Genomic DNA, 20,861 nt, shown 5'->3' on the forward strand with positions numbered 1-20,861 from the left:
TAATTTGACTTTTACTCCTCTCAACCCCTCCACTCTGCAGGATTATTGACCTCTTAGTTATATCAATTTATTTGTAAATATTTAATTATTTAAAAATATTTATCAAGGTAATGTTGGCTACCATCACTATTTGTATTTTGGGAGTATAAGATCCTCCTCTTTCAGATGTACTTTTACCTGTACATGTGCAACTCTGATAAAAGAATTAAGTGCTTCCCTTTAGAAAGTTAAATTTGGTTCTAATCATTTATATATTTGATAATGTATTTCTAATACTTGGGTTTAAACTAGTAGACATTTTCAAATATGAAAACTAAAATTTGATTTTAGGAAAATGGCAATGCCTTGCAAGAAAAAGACAATATAATTAAAATGCATCAACTCTCTTTTTATTATCCTTTCAGTCACTTAGAAGTCTCTGTCTTTTTTTTTTTTTTTTTCTGTGCTTGGCTTAAGATCAGTGAAGAAGTACAATTCCTCTCCATTGCTGCACATTCCATTCTAGTGATACGTGACAATTCTTCAAGAGTTATGTCCGACTTTAAACTGTATAGCAAACCTTATTCCAACATAGTAATATGGATTCATGTTTCATTGGGCAGAGTCCTTAAGTATTACCCTGAAAAGTCTTGCTCCAGCTGTTTCAAATTATTTTCATTTCATATGTCATGATTAATAGCAGGGTGGAGACTATAGCTAATGTTTTTTTTTTTTCTTAGAAATTAATCTGTCAACCTGGTAAAAATATGCTTGAGTAGATGAACGGGGATCCTTCAATTTAACATGCTAAGCATATTAATTCACTTAGCAAAAGCATAACAAGATTAAGTAATCGATGAGAATTTCCATTAAGAATGGGAAAATGAAGCACACAGGGAAGGGGATGAAAAGCCCATAAAATGTGGTGTATCTGCAAAATGTTTATACACACACACACATACACATTTAGGTTTAGATAGTGCTGGTTAAGTTCTAATATGAATCATGGACTGAGTTTAGACAAATATAGACAATTTCCAGGCTTAATATAATATTTTCTGATGTAAGTTTCTATATCAAGCCTGTATTTTTGATGCTGGAATGGGAGAAGACCTTTCTCTGAGTCAGGTGTAAAATAATCTTTCCATTTCTGATGGCAATCGCTGCAAGGATTTTTCAAAAGCTTATGACCTTGAAATTGAATGAATGTGTCCAAGGCTAGAGAGCTTTTCATTAATAAGAGTTTGAAGAAGTCTTCCTCCATTGTGTAAACAACACAATTTTTAATCACAGGCACAACATTGTTATAGAAAGCAAAGGCAAAGATCATAATGTTGTAACAGCTTAGAATGTGTATGGTTAAGACAGATCTTGATGTTCTCTGCTAAGGTTGTTAATGTACTGCTATCTCTAGCATTAAATCTGCCAGATAATTTTTTCACTTTTATTTCTCTACCAGTAATTTATTTCCAATCCTTTAAATTCACTCCTCTTACACAACATTCACTCTGAACATCAACTAAAAAGTTGTCATAAATTACTTTCAATTTTTCTATATTTTTATTTTCCACAATTTTAGTACATTGTGATCATGAACTCTAAGTCAAATTGAAACTTACAGATTAGGGTTTAGTGTAGGTTAGCTTAATTTATCCCTTGTGACATATGAATGAATTTCCAGTGCAGAGAGGACATATTCTGATTTTTCAATCTCCATCTGCAGCAAAAGATACTACCCCCAACTTTTTTTTTCACTATTTATTTCAAATGCATACTCTATTTTTAGATTACTAGACTGTAAGGAAGTATGAAACAAAATTTTTGTAGAAGTGGAAAAGAGACAGATCTTAAATGTCAGAAAGAAAGATGCTGTTGCTGTTCTTTGCTTCCTTAAGTTTAATCTGGATGTTTATTAGTGGACAAAGTGGAGTGTTTACTAAACATAATATGAATTGGATAAATAAAAATATTTTTTCCCTCCCATGACACAGTAATTCCACTTCTGAACTTAAGAAAAAACATATAAAGGAATAAATATTTCAGCCAAAGTAGCCTTCTGCATTTTTATGATGGCAAGAAATGAAAAACACCCAAATGTTGCAAGTGAATGCACCGAGTAATTATTAAGAACATTAACATGTTAACATGTTAGTAATTACTCATCAAAATGAAAATAATAAAATTTTTGAAAATTGTGAAATATAATTTAGTACTGTATGAAAATGAGATCAATGCAAAGTAAACAAAAGCATTTAAAAATTTTTATAGTATGTACAGTGTTGGTGCTTCTCTTATACTACTCCGTCTTATTCCCCAGTTTTCTATTACACAAATGCAGTATCACCATTTATCTTAGAGAATGTTAAGTAAATTAGTGTAAATTAGTGTCATGCTTTCTGTTTAATGCAACTTATGTAACTTAGAATAGCAAACTTTTAAAAGAAGAAAAATGTAATTATTTGATTTTTTTGAGATATTTAAAAAGGACTTCAGAAAATGTCAATGAGAGAATCTGAGTGAATCCAGATGACACTTATTCATTGCAAAATTCTATCAAATTTGTTCAAAACCTAAAAGTTCTTACAATATAGTCTTGGGAGGTTAACAAAAATATGCTGAATTTTGGACAATAAACATACAAATAAATTTTCAGAGCATCATTTCTCTGTGGTTGAAATATGATGCTTTATTATTATATATGCTTTATTATAATATATGCTTTATTATTCACCTTACAATGATCTGGTATAATGTAGATGCAAAATGGTCAAAGATTAGGGATTATGCAAATTGTTCTATGTGCTAGTTATCACATTTTCTCTTAAAAACATCTGTACGATTTGCCTTTAAATATATGGATTTAATATTTGAAGAATTTATGTAGTGAAACATATAAATATTTTCACAAATATGATAAATACAAATATATGTATATATTCACATATGAAATACATATATTACATGCAGAATACAAATTAAATTTTATGAAGAAAATAGTAGTCAGCCATTACCCTTCACCAGTGATGAAGAGTAGAAATGTGGTAAATGTAGAGCAGAAAGTGTTCCACTAAATACATGTATCTACGTTGAGGAAAGTGCATATCTACGGGAGAAAAACTTTTGTTCTCTCCATTCTAGTTTCTGGGATGAGACAACCCTCCAGTAATTCATGGGGATTAAGAGGGAAAAATTAATTTCATATGTATGGGACTCACAAAAATACATGACCTAAGGAGGTGACCCAAGAAGACAGCATCTATATCTTTACTATGGAAACAATTAATATGTGAAAAATTGACAAGACAAAGAAAGTTAGGCTTGTAGTAAAAGCTTATTAAAGAAAAGTAGGAAGATTTGTTTACACAGCTTTTATAGTCCTAACTCCCCTGCCTTTGTTGATATGGGTGTTTTTCTTTATCCTGGTACAGATAGGGTAGTCACATGGGAGATTCATCTCCTGCTTTTCAGGGACAAAAGAGGGTCAGATGGCCCTTGCAGATGTGTTTTTCAGGTAACTTTAATAAGCTCAAACAATATGTTAATATGGAATATTATTGGGTAGCCACCCCTGAACATCATCACACCACAATTTTTTTTTAAAAGATTTATTTATTTATGCATACAGAACTGGGGTACAGGCCAGAGGTGCAGGGGCGGTGAGAGGCTTCACCAGAGACAGAGTCGGGAGCAGAACAGGCAGATCAACAAAGTACACTGCGGAGGGGAGCAGCGGGCGGGTCAGGAGAGGTCTGCCTCGCCATGTGGTCTCCTCCGGGGCAGGCGGGAATCGAACTCATGCAGAAGTGGCTTTAGCTTCTCAGTGCTGTGCTTTAACCCGCTGCACCACCAGGGAGGGCCACACTATAAATTTTTTAATGGAAATTTTGTGTAAACACACACACACACACATCATTGCAATATACATATACTTGAGAAAGTCTGGGAATGAATGTGTACTAAGTTGGTATGTTGCGTATAGAATGTATGCTTTGTGAGTGGCAAGTTGAGTGTAAAATGCTGGGGGTAGTATATGTACGTTCAAAATCCTTCTAGATAAGTAGAAGATAAAAATATATGTATCGTTCCTGATGTACTTTTTCTTTTTTTTCATTTTTTAACTTATGACTTTTAAAGCAGAGATTAAAAAAATATGAATTAGACTAATTTTTATCAAGAAGGCAGAAGACCTATTCAGACCCTTAAAAGGGTTTTGTAAGGTTGTATTGTTCTTTGGTCAATATTTGGCTCTAGCCAATACATAAATCCTTTGAAATTATAAATTTCTTAGGATTTTGATTTACTGAGTATAGCAATAAATAAGGAAATGAATTAGTTATATAAATTTTATTTCTAATCTTTCTAAATCCAATTTTGTGTAGAGACATTCTTTGGTTTCTTGGGTATAAGTACATTAGCTGTCATAATAAAATTCCTTTAGTTATGGAAAATATTTTACATAGTGAGGGTCAATGATATATTTTTTTGATTAAAAGTTTTATACAAATCTGTCAATACAAAAAAAATTAGTTGGCATTAAGTCTGAGTATGAGTAAAACTGAATATAATTGTAGCTTAAACAAAACAATTTTTTTCTTCTCAAACTTTGTCAGTTCATATTTTGACATTTCAAAATATGAAACATGTTTGTCCTCCAGTGTCTATATCTCCATTGCAAAGGTTAACTTTCTGACCCAAGATGGCTGCTGACAGTCAAGCCACAAGGATGGAAGGAACCAACATAGCATACCACTGTCAGGTACAGGTCCTGAAATTTATATAGAAGACTTAAGCTTATTTTGCATTAGCTAAAATTTGACAATATATTCACACCTAATTAGGAATGGAACTATGAAATGTAATTGTCACAGGCAGACACGTACTATGCTAAAAATCATGTTCACTTTCTGTGGTAGGATGAATGACCTGCACCATCAAAGACAGTCATGTCCTAATCCCACGTCCTACAAATATGCTCTTTTGTGTGACAAAAAAATTACCTTGCTAGGCATCCATTTTACAGGAACAAATCTGTACTATGGAAGTGGCCATTATTTCTACATTGTATATTTTTATTTCTGTCCTATTTCTCAAAATAAAATACATAGAAATAAGTATGAACTGTATTAATGAACCAAGGTAGGGTAGAAGATGTGTGAAAGAAATTTCTTCTCATTATCTTGAATGTATATATTAACCTAAAGTTTCTTTTTGGCATATGAGAACCCATTCTCAACATTGTCAACTCTGTTTACCTTCCTTAGGTAATAATTCTTTAGTATAATGCTGTAGTTACTGAGGGAAATGTTCCCACCCTGTGGAGTGCAGGAAGAGATTTAGGGACTGAACTTTGTAAACATAATCTACTCACTTCTGACATATTTGCCTCTCTGACATATTTCCCTCAGTGCCTGGTGCTTCTAATTCTTGAAACTTTCTAGCATAGCTCTGGCTTTACCAGGCTGCCTTAGAATCTAGTTTTCCTACGTCAGGTCTCATAGGTGTGTCTTCAATTATCCACTTTTCAAAATTTCATTCTGTTTCCGCTTTTACAGCTCACTCTGTTTCCACAGAGGTTTGTTTTTGTGTTTGTTTTAATCAAATATGCCATTCCATAAAGTTGGTGATTCCATTTGGAAAGGGGGAGAGTATCAGAGAAGTCCCACAGCCACAGACTGACTAAAAATGGAAGGAGAAAATTGTAATCCCCTTTGAATGCTCAGGTTTATGACAGAACAAGACAGAGGGGTTAGCAATCCCTGAGAGAGTTATCAATAAATAAAGGGCTTCAAGTAATCTACCAATTCATTATGACCATACCGTTTACAGACATTTTCACATGCCCTGGTGAATAAATGCAGTGTGGTTGAAAGGCTTGAAGTTCCATCAGAAGCCTGAAGCTAAAATTAAGAAGCAAAACAGCCTGAGGATATTATGATCAGGGAAAGGAGTAAAATCATATTCTACAGTTTTGAGAGCCACTGTCATTTTCAACAGACTCAGAAGAATCAGCCATTCTACCTGAGTATACGCAGTCAGATTTACTGAGTGACACAAATGTCCAGAGGTCAGACAAGGCAGTGACCATCAAGGACACACATCTCATTCCACTAAATCACAAGATCTCAGAATCAATCTCTTCCCCACCATTTTGGAGTAGGGATTGAATATAAAACCTCATTTACTCAAAAGAAAGTGTTTGTTGGTTTTCCTCTTGCTACTGTAAGCAATTAAAACAAAGCCAGTGGCTTAACATCACACAAATACATTACATTTCTGTGGTCACATCTCTCTCTCTGACTCTCTTCTGCTTTCCCCCTTCCATTTGTAAGAACTCTTGATTACTTTGACCCCATGCAGATAATCTAAAATAATCTTGCTGTTTCATGATCATTTGATGAGCAATCTCAATCCTATTAGTGACTTTAATTCCTCTTTGCCTTAGAAGGTAACATATCCAAAGGTTCTGGGAACTAGGAAGATTTATTTATTTATGCTTACAGAACTGGTGTACAGGCCAGAGATGTAGTGGGTTAGAGGAATCATGAGAGACAGAGTAGGGAGCAGAACAAGCTGATCGACTGAAATACACTGCTGAGGGGAGCAGCAGATGGGTCAGGAGAGGTCTGCCACATCATGTGGGTCACCTCCTTGGCCTGTGATTGAACTCGTGATGCAGTGGCTTCAGAGAGCTTCAAATGTGGTGCTTTAACCCATTACGCTACTAGGGAGAGCCCAGATGTGGACCTTTTAAAGGCCATTATTACATCTACCACAGAGTGATTAACAAAGGAGAACCTATTGAAACCATAAAAAAAACAGATAATTAATTTGCAAATTAGTTTTCCCATCTTTACCCCCTACAACCCATGGGATGGGCATATAAAGAAACTTAGATCACCTTTAAAATGATGAAATAAATGTTTCCTTTGCATATGTGTGCTATAATTTGGACAGTATTCACTTTAAAAAGATTATGAGATACAATTTGATAACTTTCTTATTAACCACAGATAAAGCAATCTCTGCTTAAAATTCTTGATTTATCTCATGGCTTGAATAGAATTTTTTTTCTGATTCCTCTTGGAAGTTAAAAATAGTTTTGACTTAGGGGAAAATCATTACCCAAAGACAATGAAGTGATTTTAAATGCTCAGTGATGTTTCAGATTAAATATTTTCATTTTTCATTCCAAGTTTTCTGTTGTCTCGTGTGCAACAGAACAAATAATTAATAGTAATCATATAGCATCATGTTAACAGTTGCTGAAACCTGTGGCTTATTTTTTCCCCTCTAACAGAATATTTCCCTTTAGGTGATTAATCTGCTTGAAGTGTCTCTTTTCCATTGGGTATTTTGTTGTCATGATTTATTACGTTATTATCATGAAGTGCCCCTTTAACAAATAATCCTAATTAAACAATCAGGAACTCTGCAAAAGAAATGAATTTTAAAAACTGAGAAATGAGTTTTCAAAACAGTGTTTTTATTCTACAGGGAATAAGTAGCTAACCTTTTTGAGGTCAGTAAAAATGAGGTCAATCACACCAGTATTCTGAAAAGTATCCTTTAGAAACATTTGTGATCCAAAAATGATTCAAAAATGGCACCTTTAAAAATTCTAGACTCTTCACATCCCATAAAGATAATCATTATTAAAGAGTTAAAGCATTGCCCGTGTGGAATCCTAAACACTGTGAAAAAAATTTTTTTTAAAGATTTACTTATTTAAGCATATAGAACTGGGGTACAGGCCAGAGGTGCGGGGTGGTGAGAGGCTTCACCTGAGACAGTGGGGAGTAGAACAGGCAGATCAAGGAAACACACTGATGAAGGGAGCAGCGGGCAGGTCAGGAGAGGTCTGCCGCACCATGTGGTCACCTCCGAAGCAAGCGGGGATTGAACTCAGGCTGGAGTGGCTTTAGCTTCTCAGTGCTGTGCTTTAACCCGCTGCGCCACCAGGGAGGGCCAACACTGTGAAATTTTTAACACTGAATTTGCAGACACAAAAGCAGACAGATATTTGGAGTGATTCTGTTGATGAATGCAGTTATTTATTTTTTTGGTCCTCTGGATGCTTGTTATGTGTAGACAGAGACATAAACAGTCATTTCTCAGTATTGATTATGCTATGAATATTTTCTAGACTTAGTAAAATGACTTTAAATTTTGTAAAAGAGTGAGACCGGTCAGCAAGTGACAAGTTGCTTTGTAATTTATTACTTTTGCATCTCTCTCCATGTTGGCTCCACATAGAGAGAGCATTGTATTATTTATAAAGTTAATGTGATTGGCTGCTATTTCACATTCTTGAAGCCAGTTTGTGCTGACTTGACTCTTTTGGTGAGATCACTGTGATAAGTCTAAGGTTATACTTTTGATCTCTATATTGTAGTTTGCTTACTTCCACCCTGGGAATACAGATGACACTCATCTTCTCCATATAGTTATCTTAGACATGCAGGTCTTTGATCTTATGGAGGAGACCATAAATTCAGTATCTATAGCAAAACTCAACCAATTAAGAATATCCTGACAGCAGGTCTAAAATCTACTTTTAATAAATGATGGCAGGATGGGTGTTAATATTCCAACTAGTTGCTAATTTTCTTTGGCTATCATGTCTAAAACTAATGGTTGCAAGTTCTAAGATATAGCTTAAGACTTAAGTTCTTTAGCAAAATGTTTACAAATAAGATTCTATTGCAAAATTATTTTGGTTTGAAATTTCATTTTTTTTTTAACATGGAGTGTGAGAAGAGTGAAGCCTGATACTAAGAAACTACAAAAATGTAACATTATTTTCCAGTGTATCTAATCACGCAACATGGTGTTGTTTATATTGTTTGTTTATATTCCTGTTTATTTAAGTGGGTCAGATGTGACTCACCAACTTATTTTGTTATATTATTATATTTAACAGAATTCTTTATATAACAGGGATTTTTTTAGAGCACTCTATGTGTTCATAGAATCTAAGTGTATGTGACATTATGAGTTTGTCTTCACTTTGAATTTTAATTAGTAAAATGAACTAAAAGTAGTTGTTACCACTTTAATTTTTAAAGCTTTATTGTGCAGTATCAAATCAAAGAATTGAAATGATGAGGTAAAAGCATTCCATATTCTTATCAGAATAAAGGGACAGCTGTGATTGTATATGTGCATATTTTTGTATGTGTGTGTGAGAGAGAGACAGACAGAGAGAGGTCTATATAACTTAATTAATTAAGCATAAAATTTTCATGATTTCTTGAATTAAAAAAAAACTGGCCTTTGGAAAACCACAAGCAAGATGAGGCAAGAAGCTTCTTAGATATTTTTTCTGAACAATTTCTGCATCATCTAGAGAAGCATCTTACATTATATCTCAAGTAATTAATTTACATCTTTGAGCTCAGGTGTTTTGATTTTAATGTTTTTAGAATTTCAGGAATAAAGCTATACTATAGCCTTACATTATTTGTGTTTTTTGAATAGTGAAATATTGTAATATTTTACTGGTCTAGGTTAGAAATTGCCACACTCATTCCTCCTTTCAAAACTTGATTTTTTTAAAGCATAGCTAAAATAACTACTTTTTTAAAAATCATGCTTGTAAAAATCAACCCAAATACATTTCATACAAGCTTGGAGATGAGCAAAATATATATTAATAAAATAACATTTAGGGATTAATTTTTTCTGGTATGGGCAAATTATGTATTATATATACATATATCTACACATGTGGACTTAGATGAATTATTGTCTGTCCTATTATTCCGATTGTAATGAGGAGTTGGCATTGCAGTGAATCGTAAGCTATAAATGAAAATATATATGTAAACAATGTTGAAATTCCACCTTAGGAAATAATCAATGCTTAAAGTTTAATCCCATGATTTGGAACAAAAAATGTGTAAATTTTAAAATATTGAAAAATACTGAACTATTGATTGCACCTATTTGGATGCTATCCTGAGGAGCCATTAAAAAAAAATGCCATTTTATTTACCTGCAAAGACCCAAACTAGAAATCTCCATTTTAAAATGCTTATTTCTCTGTAGTGTGCTGATGGCCATAAACAATGCAAATCGGTTTTACTTTCTAAAGTGTTTATACTTACACACTTTTGGATTGGTTATCTACCCAGGTCCTTTATTATAACAGAAGGTAAGCCCCTAAGAAACCTCCAAACAGCTTCTCTTCTTGTTCATTCTCTGCTGCCATTCTCCCCCTAGAAATTAATACACTCAGTATGCTGGATCCTGCCTTTTCATCTCCTGCTGCAGAATCAGCGGTCATAACAGCCATTCTGTTCATGAATATGTAAATACAACATGCATAAAAAAAATTAGCGGGCAATTCCCGCTGCAGACTGTACCCAATTCTGTTTAAATAATACAGGAAAGCAGAGACTTCATTTTTCAAAAACTTTGAGTCAAGAAATGCTATAATGGCGTAATATAGAAGAACATAAATGAGACATAGGTGATGCCCAGAATTGTTGCATTCTTAATAAACCAGCATCTTTGCATGGCTGTGGTAATAATGCACATTCACTTATTACTTCACCTTGAAGCCCCGTGTGCAGGGGAATATGCCTTAGGTCCTTAATACCCTTTTACTTGCTGACTAGGTTCCACTCCAATTCCTCACCCTAATAAGTGACTAAAGCAATGTTTAAATTATGCATATGCACATATGTGTTCGTCTACACATACACCATATACAAACACACTCTCTTTTCTCTGGAAGGAGGAGAAAATGATTACCATGTCCGCTGACGGATTCTGGAGGAAACATTGAGTTTGGGGAAGGAAATAATTGGGGGATTTCATTATTGAAATAAGCAAGCATGTTCATGCATATTTTTACGACATGCATGCCTATGCGCCACTCTGCAAGCGGTGCCACTGCAGCTCATGCGCGGTAATTAGGTTGATGTAATTATGGTGAAATAAAGGCAGCCTCACTGATAATTTCACAGTGAATATTAAAGACATATGTGCCTTCCAGTGTACAATAAATGAACCTGAACTGCTGTCAGGGGTAGGAGGACAGTGTGGCCAATGCACCTATTGTGTCCCTGCTGCAGAAAGGAGCCTGCCGATTGGCCACTGTCTGCAGCACATAGCACTGGCTGGTTATAAAGGACTTGTCTAGGGGAGAGCCTGTAGGTACTCCATTGTCTGGTAAAGTTCATATGACTGCATTCTTTTTTGCAAGGGGGGTGGGGGAGAGCGGGGAAGGAGGGGGCGTCAGCTCAACTGTAAAAGCTGCACAGATTTTTTTCTTTCTCTCTTTCTGCCTCTCCATAGATCGATTCTGTTTCATGCCCTGTCTCATTTCGCATAGCTAAAAATGAATGCTAATTAAGATCCCTTGTCTTAACCTGAAAATAATGACTCGGATATAATTAGAAATCTGGTGAGAGTTTAAATTCTGGTAGGGGACTAAAAACACCAGTTACGGTACCTAGGAGGGAAATGAAGAAATATTTTTCTGTAATCAAGGTAAACATGGGAGGGGGGTTTCCCCCTATCTTTTTTTAACCAATTTTAACCAATGGTGTTCTACTGCAGATGAGAGGATACTGTATTTCAAAAACTATTTTAGCCATCAAATTGCAAAGACACAAATCAGTAGCAATAGAAGCCTTCTTAATCCTCCTTAGGATGCAATTCAGATGAAAGAACTGCTTTTTTTTTTTATTTTTCTTTTTGTATGTGTGTTATAGATGGATCTGAGAATGCTGTCTGGGCTTGGTGCCAAGCACTGGTATTTCACAGCAGCGACCGCCTCACAGACGAGCTGTGGGAAGCAGGAGGGAGACTCTCTCTTAGGGTGCCACTACTATGGAGACACAGCTGGGCTGAACAAGATTTGCTTCAAACGACAACAAGAGAGACAGAAAGTATCTGGTTCAACCGCTGCCCAAGCAGGCAGGCACCAGAAGAGCTAGCAGCCAATCCGGCCCTGCTGGAAGTCAGCTCTGCGGCTCAGCCAATCAGTGACATCACTGGTGAGAAACTCATTTACATCATGCAGTAATGAACTTTGTTTAACATAGCTTCCCCCTTTCCTGTCCCCCCCTCCCCATATTAGGGCCTTCCATTAATTATTCTGCTGGCATAATTTAAACTGCTTTGCAAAAATGTGGTTACATTTTCTCTGATAGCTTTTACCTCCTCCCCTCCAAGTGCTGTCTGCTGTCACTGAAAGTGATTCTGGATATAATTCTATTTTGTTTTGGACTTGCAACATTATCTTCTCTTTCTTTGTTTATTTGATGTGACCTTTCTCCCACTTCTGAATAGCATGCTTTCTGCAAGTCGACATGCAGAATTGGACAAGGTAATAGAGGATAAGGGGGTGCATTGCTTGGGAGGTTGCAGTTTTTCCAAGCAATCTGCATCTTAGAACTTCCTTTAATGTTTCCAGGTTTTATGTTGCAGTGGCCATTTTACTGACAGTGTTTTATCCAAAAAGTACTTATGTGCATCTGTCACACAGAGGAAAGTTCACTCCTGTTATATTTCATTCTTCACTGCTCTCAGCCAACATGCCATTTTATTAATGAATAGAACTGAGGTCATTTCTGGACAAATCTCTCTCTTCCCATCTCAGCACAATGCACCTGATTTGCATCCATTTACTAGAAAAACTGAATACAAGAAAACAGCTTGAAAAGAAGTTAAGGGACAGGCTTACATATTATTTCAGAACAGTTTGGTTTTCAGAATGCCTAATATTGAACATCTGCCTTAGTGTTTCTATAAAAATGCTTGATCTCCATTCCCAGTGTGATGCCTTTAGTAAATGTATTGGCTTGTTAAGTCAGCAAAATAGACTAGATGCAGTAATATTCACAAACGAGTTCATTTATCAGCAGAAAATCTTTGGAAACACAGTTTTGTCTTGTGTGTTTGTATTTAGTTTGTTAGTGAGAAACTAATTTTTTACTATAGATAACTTTAAGAGGCTGAAACAGGGACAGGGAAGATTTTTGGGTTGCTTCCTAGCATCCCAAAGAATGGAAACTGGGTCACATTTAAATCTGATTTATCTTAAGCCGTATCTTTATTGCCTGTTGGCATTAAAGGGATGCCATTTTCATAGCAGAAAAGGGTGACATTTCATTGTATGTTTTTTAAAAAAGAATATTTTGAATATAATGATTCAAAGACATGGGGTTTTAAAAACATCGACAAGGGTTTCATAACAGTGCATGATTCGTTTAAGAAGCTTAAAGAGCACAATGATAGGCATAGACACTTTTTAAAGCATATGAAGGATTTAGCCCCTAAACCGCAGCCCTTTTAATTCATGAGGCATTCCATCATCCCATCATCAGTATTCACGGGGCGACTGTCTTGCATCAGTCCTGAGCTCCGCTGCTGCAGATCCTGTAATTTGAATCATGTGTAATAATATATTATCCTACTGGGGGCCTTCTTTCAGTAGGAGAATGGTTTATACATTCTGCTGTAAGAGAACTTTTGGCTGCTCGCCGACTCACAGCCATTACTCACATAGGCAATCACGGTCGTCTTCCTTAAGGAATAACATCTGCACGACCTCCTGAGCCAAAAACCCGCCACCTCCCTCACATTCTGAATTACGATTTCTTGGAATTGGGAACACTTGACAAAACTGGAGTAGAAAAAAGGAAGGTTTAAAGGAAGGGTCACAGTTTCAGTAAGCATGCCATGGAGTTTGAAAGTACAGGCTTCTATGCCTTAAATGGTGGAGGATGCCGAGGAAAAGGGCCCCGAAAGGGCTGAGATGTGCCATTTGGGTTCTGGAGAAGCTAACATGGAATGTGCTGTATGAAGACATGGGGATAATGTGTTTTTCTCCCGATCCTAGCACAGTCTGGGAGAGGGTGTGGCAACATGGTGGGTGGGTGACGGCGATGGATGTGAGGTTGTGAGCACAGCACAGAGCAATCTTCTCTCACCTGGGAGAGGCAGTAGTGCAATAAGCGGGAGCCCTTTGACCCAGGCGTTTCAAGTTCACGGAATGGCACTGATCCTTTCTCTTGCTATCACCTGATCAAGTCTCAGTTTTACTCTTTCCTAACCTGAACGGAAAATATACTGTCAGCATCAAGATAGTTTCTGTGTGGGGCTTCCTGTTCCCTCACGCCACATTTTTCACTTTTGAAATCCTTCTTTATTTCAAGGACTTGTTAGTCATTCCTCTTCTGTGAAATCTTTTCCAACATCATGGGCAGGATCTCTCTCACTTCTCCGTGATTCTCTTTATACTTTCATTATTGTATGTGTGGCGTAGCTAGAGGGTCAAAGATTGCATAACTTTGTCATCAGACCCAAAGCTCCTTGGGGAGGGAGATCATATTGAATTCACCCTCCACCTCCAGCTAGAAGAGTAATGGATTATGTTTCTAAGGTTTAAATCAATGTTTTAATTAATGAGTTAAAAGTACATTGTAAATTGTACAGGGAAGGTTTATAGGTTCCGGAGTTTACTATTGTTGCCAACTCTTTCCACCACATACCAGTTGATGTCAGTTTTGCCATATCAACCTCATATAAAGCTCAAAATCAACATTTACTGCATTGTTTTTCGTAAATAACCAGTCATAGGAAATTGTAAATTCTCTTATTTATCAAATACGGAATTAGACTGACAGCTTGGTGTTTTAAAACTTAAAAGTGAAGTGGAATTAGAGTAATCACAAAGCTACCATGATAAACAAATTACAGTACTAAGCTTTCCATTAATAATATGGGGAAACTAAACACTTGGAAGTGGTTAAGCTATTGATGTTGGATGCTGAAATGTATACAAAACTTGATAAGTCAGGAAATATAAGAACCTTTATTTTATTCATAGTGTTATAATTGAGACATGTATTTTAATCAGCACACTAGCATTATAATCTTCTGCTATATTTCTGCATTTTATTTCATTTGATAACCCAGTGCCAAATTATGGTTGATTTTATCATTCGGTTAAGTTTATCATTTGGGCAATTATACAAGTGCTCGGTGAGGATTAATTTCTCTCCAAACAATGATATTCTGTTAATATGTTTGCAAATTGTTCTTAGAGATTATGCATTCTATTTCAAACTGTTTATCCACTACATGTTATGAAAAGGGACTGAGGTAATTAAATAATATATGCTTTTTTACTTTTTATAACTGGGAAAATAGACATCATAACACAAAATCAGCTTAAGTTCAAGTTTTATGAAAGTGTTAAAAAAGGAAAAGTATCTTGCCCAAAAGTATATTCTATCAAGTTTCTGGGACAGCTGAGATTGGTACCTAGAAATCAGAAAGGCTGGTTCAGAATTTTCTTCACTCTGCAGAATAATCTGCACTTTTAAAATCAGCCACGTAAGATTATACTGTTTTATATAACATAAAACAGAATTCTGAACTTGAAAATACTGGGAGATGAACTATACCTTTTTAGGGAAACAATGTTTCTCACAAACAATAACTTTAGTAAGTCAATGCCATTTCTTCTGTTTAGAAATTCCACTTCAAAGACCAGTGACTAAGTAAATGTGAAACATCTTGAGTACAGAAAACTCTTATTCACTGTTTGGATATGGTAACAAAGATCCATTTGCATTGGAATAATATTATAGCTATTCTAGGCTTACTTAAGCAGCAATAAGATAAAGATCATAAGAATATTGCCCTTTGTGTTGACAGTTTCTATGTCATCATACTAATCTTATTCTAAATTAACTCTTGAATCTTGAACATGGGGGGCAAATATTGTAGCTAAATATTTATTGCTTATACAATAAAACTGAGATTTGTGATAAACATTTCTAAGGTGGTAAAGGAATAGATGAAAATGACTGCAAAGATTATGATATTCTAGCATTTTATCTATTAAACCCTTAAAGCATGCCTAATAAAGAGAGCAATTCCCAGTACCTATGGGAGCTTGATAGGTACCGGTCTCCCCAGCTTTTTGAAAACTTCATTTATGTCATTTCACATTTATCAAAGTTGTGCATTAGTTCCAGTTTTTGCTTACCGGAGAAATCCAGAAAGAAATTTTGCTTTTACAAACAAAAGGTGAAAAATGAAACTAGCCTTTGGTATGTGATTTTCAGCCACTGTCCTAGGGGGGCCCGTGACTGTAACAGTGGGGCGCCCCTGCCAAGCTACTTTCCAGAAAAGTAATTTGTAAAGGTTATGTACTGACCTATAGTTCTGCTTTCCACTGTATGTAGTGTTATTTTATGTTGGGCGTGTTATTTGGTATGATTCTGTAGGTTAGTTTTTGGGTCTAGGAATGCTCAAAAACTATTTCTAGGTAAGCAAATTATAATTATGTTTTATTTTACAGCATTTCAGCTTATGATAGGTTTCAGAGGAACACTCTACTTTTACTATCAGAATGTGAGGGGAACATGTATTTTCATGACATGAATTATATCATGTCCACTGTTAGTGAGTGGCAGTGCATTATAATTGCTTGCTGAGAAAAGAAGAGAAACAAGAGGACATGGATTCATGGTGAATCCTCACTGGCAATGCTCTCTATGCCATATCCTATGTATGGTTTAGTTCTTTAGCTCTCATGAATCCTTTGGTATTATTGTCATTTTACAGAGGAGAAAACTGAGTTTTGGAAAGATGAAGTAACTTGAAAAAGTCACATGACTAACAAATGGCAAAACTCAAATCAGACCTAAGTTCTGAGTTGATATTTCCTACTCTTAATCATTGTTCTAAAATTGGCTAATCAATACATATGATTTTGATACTTAGCTGTAGTAACAGAAGTTTTTCATATATTACATCTATAAAAAGTTTACTGGTTCAGTATTTTTAGATGTGCCCATGTATTTTCATCTTTGTATTTTATAACTTATCAAAGTTATGAACTTAACTGTGACGTCTAGATTAATGTTTTCCTTATACTTTTGTGTGTTTGCAACCATTCAGATCACTTGGAGTAATGCATATAAAAGTCATTTCCAAACGTGAAAGTAGTAGATGAATGTAAGATTATGATATTATTAAAACCTCTTTGTAAGTCTGAATTACCAGAAATGATTATTCAACTAAATATTTCCATTTCCTCTTTCCTCCAGATATATTGCTTATTAAATGTGTCACCTATTTTATGAGAAAATTAAAGCTTATTGATTTGACAGTCGCAGAGGGTCACTTAGTGGTCTGCCAAGATCTTGACTATTCAGAAACTTAATGGAACTCAGTGTTCACTCTCTTGGTTTCACATCTCATAGACCCACTGCAATCGCAGGAAGCTAGTGGAGGAGTAGCTTGCAGCAGCTTCTAACTAGATACTAATGAATATTCTGCCTTTTTCGAGTTTTTTTTTGTTTTGTTTTTTTTAGTAGTAAGGACTAAGGGCATAGTCAACAGCTGCTATATTTAGGAGAATTTGTTTTATGAAGTCAAAGGGAAATAGAGACTTGTGGATAGTTTCTTCCTTTCTGGAATGAAGCATTATCCAGTTTTCTCCCTCAATTTTCATGATCGTTCTTTCACAATCACATCATGCACTCATGTCACATTGTTACTGATGTTTATTATGGAAATGCTATTTATCAATATATATTACTATACAGAAATAAAATGTCGAATCTTAATGCATAATTTAGAGCAGCATGTCTAGGAAAGCAGTAGTTTTGCATCTTATGGTTCTCATTTGTGTTTACACTATTTTATTATGTTTCTTTTATAAATTCTGACACCTAGAACTCAAGATAGTGCTGCATAGGATATAATAAATGCAAACAAGTTTGGATTATCTCTGTACCCTGAAACCTGTAGGCCCATGTACTTGGTGGAAAGACTCAATTGGCAGTTTTCAGGGTCACACTGAGATTTTGCCTGCCTGAAATCCTCTTGTTTGGAGCTTCACTTTTGTTCTTCCTCCCAAGATTCCTGTACTTTAATGTTACTAACAATTTTCTATTTGTGGGTAAGAATTAAGGATATCATAGCAGTTTCTCTCTTTTGACTCTCTTAAGAAAATTCATCACTAGTAAATTACTTAAGGTGTTTATTTGCAGAATGCTTATTTAACATGATGTAAACCAGAACTAACTCTAGCGAAAACTTTGTCAGTTGCTAGCTGTGGAACCTAGTTCTCTGGGCCAGTCTAAAAGTCTATGTAGGGCACAGACATCTTTAGCCAAGTGTCAGTGTCTGAATAGATTTCAGTGCATGCTCTCGACCTCAACTTGGACAGTTAGGTAACTAATCTGTTCCTCGGTTTTCTCATCTGCATAATAGAGCCCATTTTAAAGGTTGTGAGACTTCTGTGTATTTTTTTCCCCCCAAAGGATGGTCATAAACAAATGGTTAAATTCAGGGTTTCTATTCTTTGAACAGCAGAACGTAGTATGGTGTGTCATATAATTATTAATACAGGGTAGTTCAGTGTTATAATAGGGGTGTGTTCATGCTTCTGTACCTTATTAATTCAACTCCACCTCTGCAATCAGCTTTTCAAACTACAGTTATAGCTATTACTTCTGTGCACTTTATTAATTCAACTCTACCTCTGCCATCAACTTTTCAAATAGTAGTTAAATAACTATTAGTTTTCTCCATAAGCATTGCTTTCATGTGGTGCAAGAGGATAAGTCTCAGTGCTCTGTAACTATCTGCAGCCACTGTAGCATGAGATCAATCCCCGGCAAGGGAGCTGACTCACATGGTGCAGCAGACCTCACCTGTGGCTGCTCCCCTCAGCACTGTATTTCAGTGGATTCACCTGTTCTGCTCCCCAATGTTTTGATGACTCCTCTCAACCCCTCCCCCCAACCTCTGAACTATATCCTAGCTACTCTAGCTCTTATATGCATAAATACATCTTTAAAAAAAAAAGTATTTTTTTTTATGATTATAGACAACAAATAATCTTTGTTATTGATTCTACTCTTTCCTCCCTTCTGATTGGGCACATCAGAAAGAAAAAAAATCCCTAAGACATACGCAAAAATGCATGAAACCATTTATTTTGATTTTTTCAGCCTCAGTAGGAGAGCTGTTAATTCAGGCCATAATACCCTAGAATGACCTATTCAATGGCAATCTTTACAGAAACTTAACCCACAGTCTAAGTGTTGATTGCTTATGAATCAGAAAATTGATACACATGGACTTCATATAGCAATTTCCATTATGCTCCAGAATCAAAGGAATTCTAATCTGCAGTCCTACGTTAGAACCTCATGTGACTTGTCTAAACTTCACTTTTCCTTTTATAAAATACAGCTAGTTTTACTGAGGACCAGGAAAGATAATTTGTCCGGATTAAAATAAGAGGACCCATGGAATAACGTTAGGTTTTTCTCTTCTGTAGTCTTTTAAAACCTGTGTGGGTTAAATTTCAATAAAAGCAATATGATTTTAATAAAATGCCAACTTCTGAGGAGAAGTTGGATACAATACTATTCTGTATTCTAGAGAATAGAAAGTAAGGTTGCTTTTATTTATATCTCAAATGAAAACCTCCTTTAATTTGAATTGCAAGTGAATTAAGTCAGATTACTTTAACCTGGGAATCACTGAGACTAAACATAGTTGTATTTTAAAAAGAGGAACAAGAATCTCTCTCCCTCTTCCCTCTGCCTTTTCTTCGCCACTCCCCTTCCTTTTACCATATTTGAAGAAGAGAATCAAACTGGGTTTCCATAACCGAGGCAGAGGGATATTCAAAGGCAAACAGGTTTTTCAGTGCAACTATAATAACTGTCAGGAGTATCATTTAGGTGAAGATAAAATATGTTCTAAGCATCATCATATCTGTACTTCTTTGTGTCAGTTTTCTAATGTTTTATAATTTCATTTCTTCTATGCAAGCTTGTTACTATGGCAGTCTAATACTGGGGCGACAGTCAGAGGCACTGGGTGAAAGAATTCACCAGAGTCAGAGCAGAGAACACAGAAACCAGGATTTATTGATACACTGCTGAGAGGTCAGCAGGCCAGGCCCAAGAGGTCAGAGGTGATCAGTGCCTACAGAGGGCTCAGGGTTCTCCTTTAGAACCTGTTTCACCAGCTCTTTCACAGCTGGGGGGAATTGGTTTCCCCTAGGACATCTGCTGATGGACCTTTCACACTGAACATGTCTTGCCTTATTCTGTTTGCTAGTTTCTGGATTTTCTGGAATTCTCCACAGCCCCCTGTTGGTCATGTGGACACATGGCCAGGTTCTCATAGAAATTGTCAGTTCCCCTTTCTTACCTATTTTGTGTCTCTCAGTGTTGTTCAGCTGAGCAAAATACAGAGACTATTAACTGTTACCAACCCCAGTTACCTCTTCCTTTGAGCTCTATCCACGTTTTTTTTTTTTTTCATGGTGTCTTTAATGAGGACATTGATTAAATGAAGTTTGATTTAATACCGTGTAGGCAGCTTATTTCTTTAACTATACACATTAAGAAAACATCTTACAGAAATGTCTATTCAGAACCTTTACTCTTCTTTTCTCTTTTGAACAAAAGTTCACTAACACTTTATTAAGTTTCTTTACCAAAAATAGTCTAGGTAACAGTGTCATTGTGCATTAGAACCTATTTAGCTTTTCATTCTTTAAAAGCTATATATTTTACAGGCCCTCCCTGGTGGTGCAGCGGGTTAAAAGCACAGCACTAAAAAGCTAAAATCTACGTCAGCATGGGTTCGATCCCCTCCCCAGAGGTGATCCACATGGCATGGCAGATCTCTCCTCTCCCGCCCACTGCTCCCCTCAGCAGTGTACTTCATTATTGGGCCTGTTCTGCTTCCCACTCTATCTCTGGTGAATTCTCTCACCGCCCCTGCACCTCTGGCTTGTAGCCCAGTTCTGTACGCATAAATAAATAAATCTTAAAAAAAAAAAAGCTATATATTTTATAGTGGAGTTAAACTGCCATTTCCTT

Source organism: Condylura cristata, unplaced genomic scaffold (genome assembly GCF_000260355.1).
Source record: "Condylura cristata isolate star-nosed mole 26May11 unplaced genomic scaffold, ConCri1.0 scaffold00003, whole genome shotgun sequence".
Lineage (NCBI taxonomy): Eukaryota > Metazoa > Chordata > Mammalia > Eulipotyphla > Talpidae > Condylura > Condylura cristata.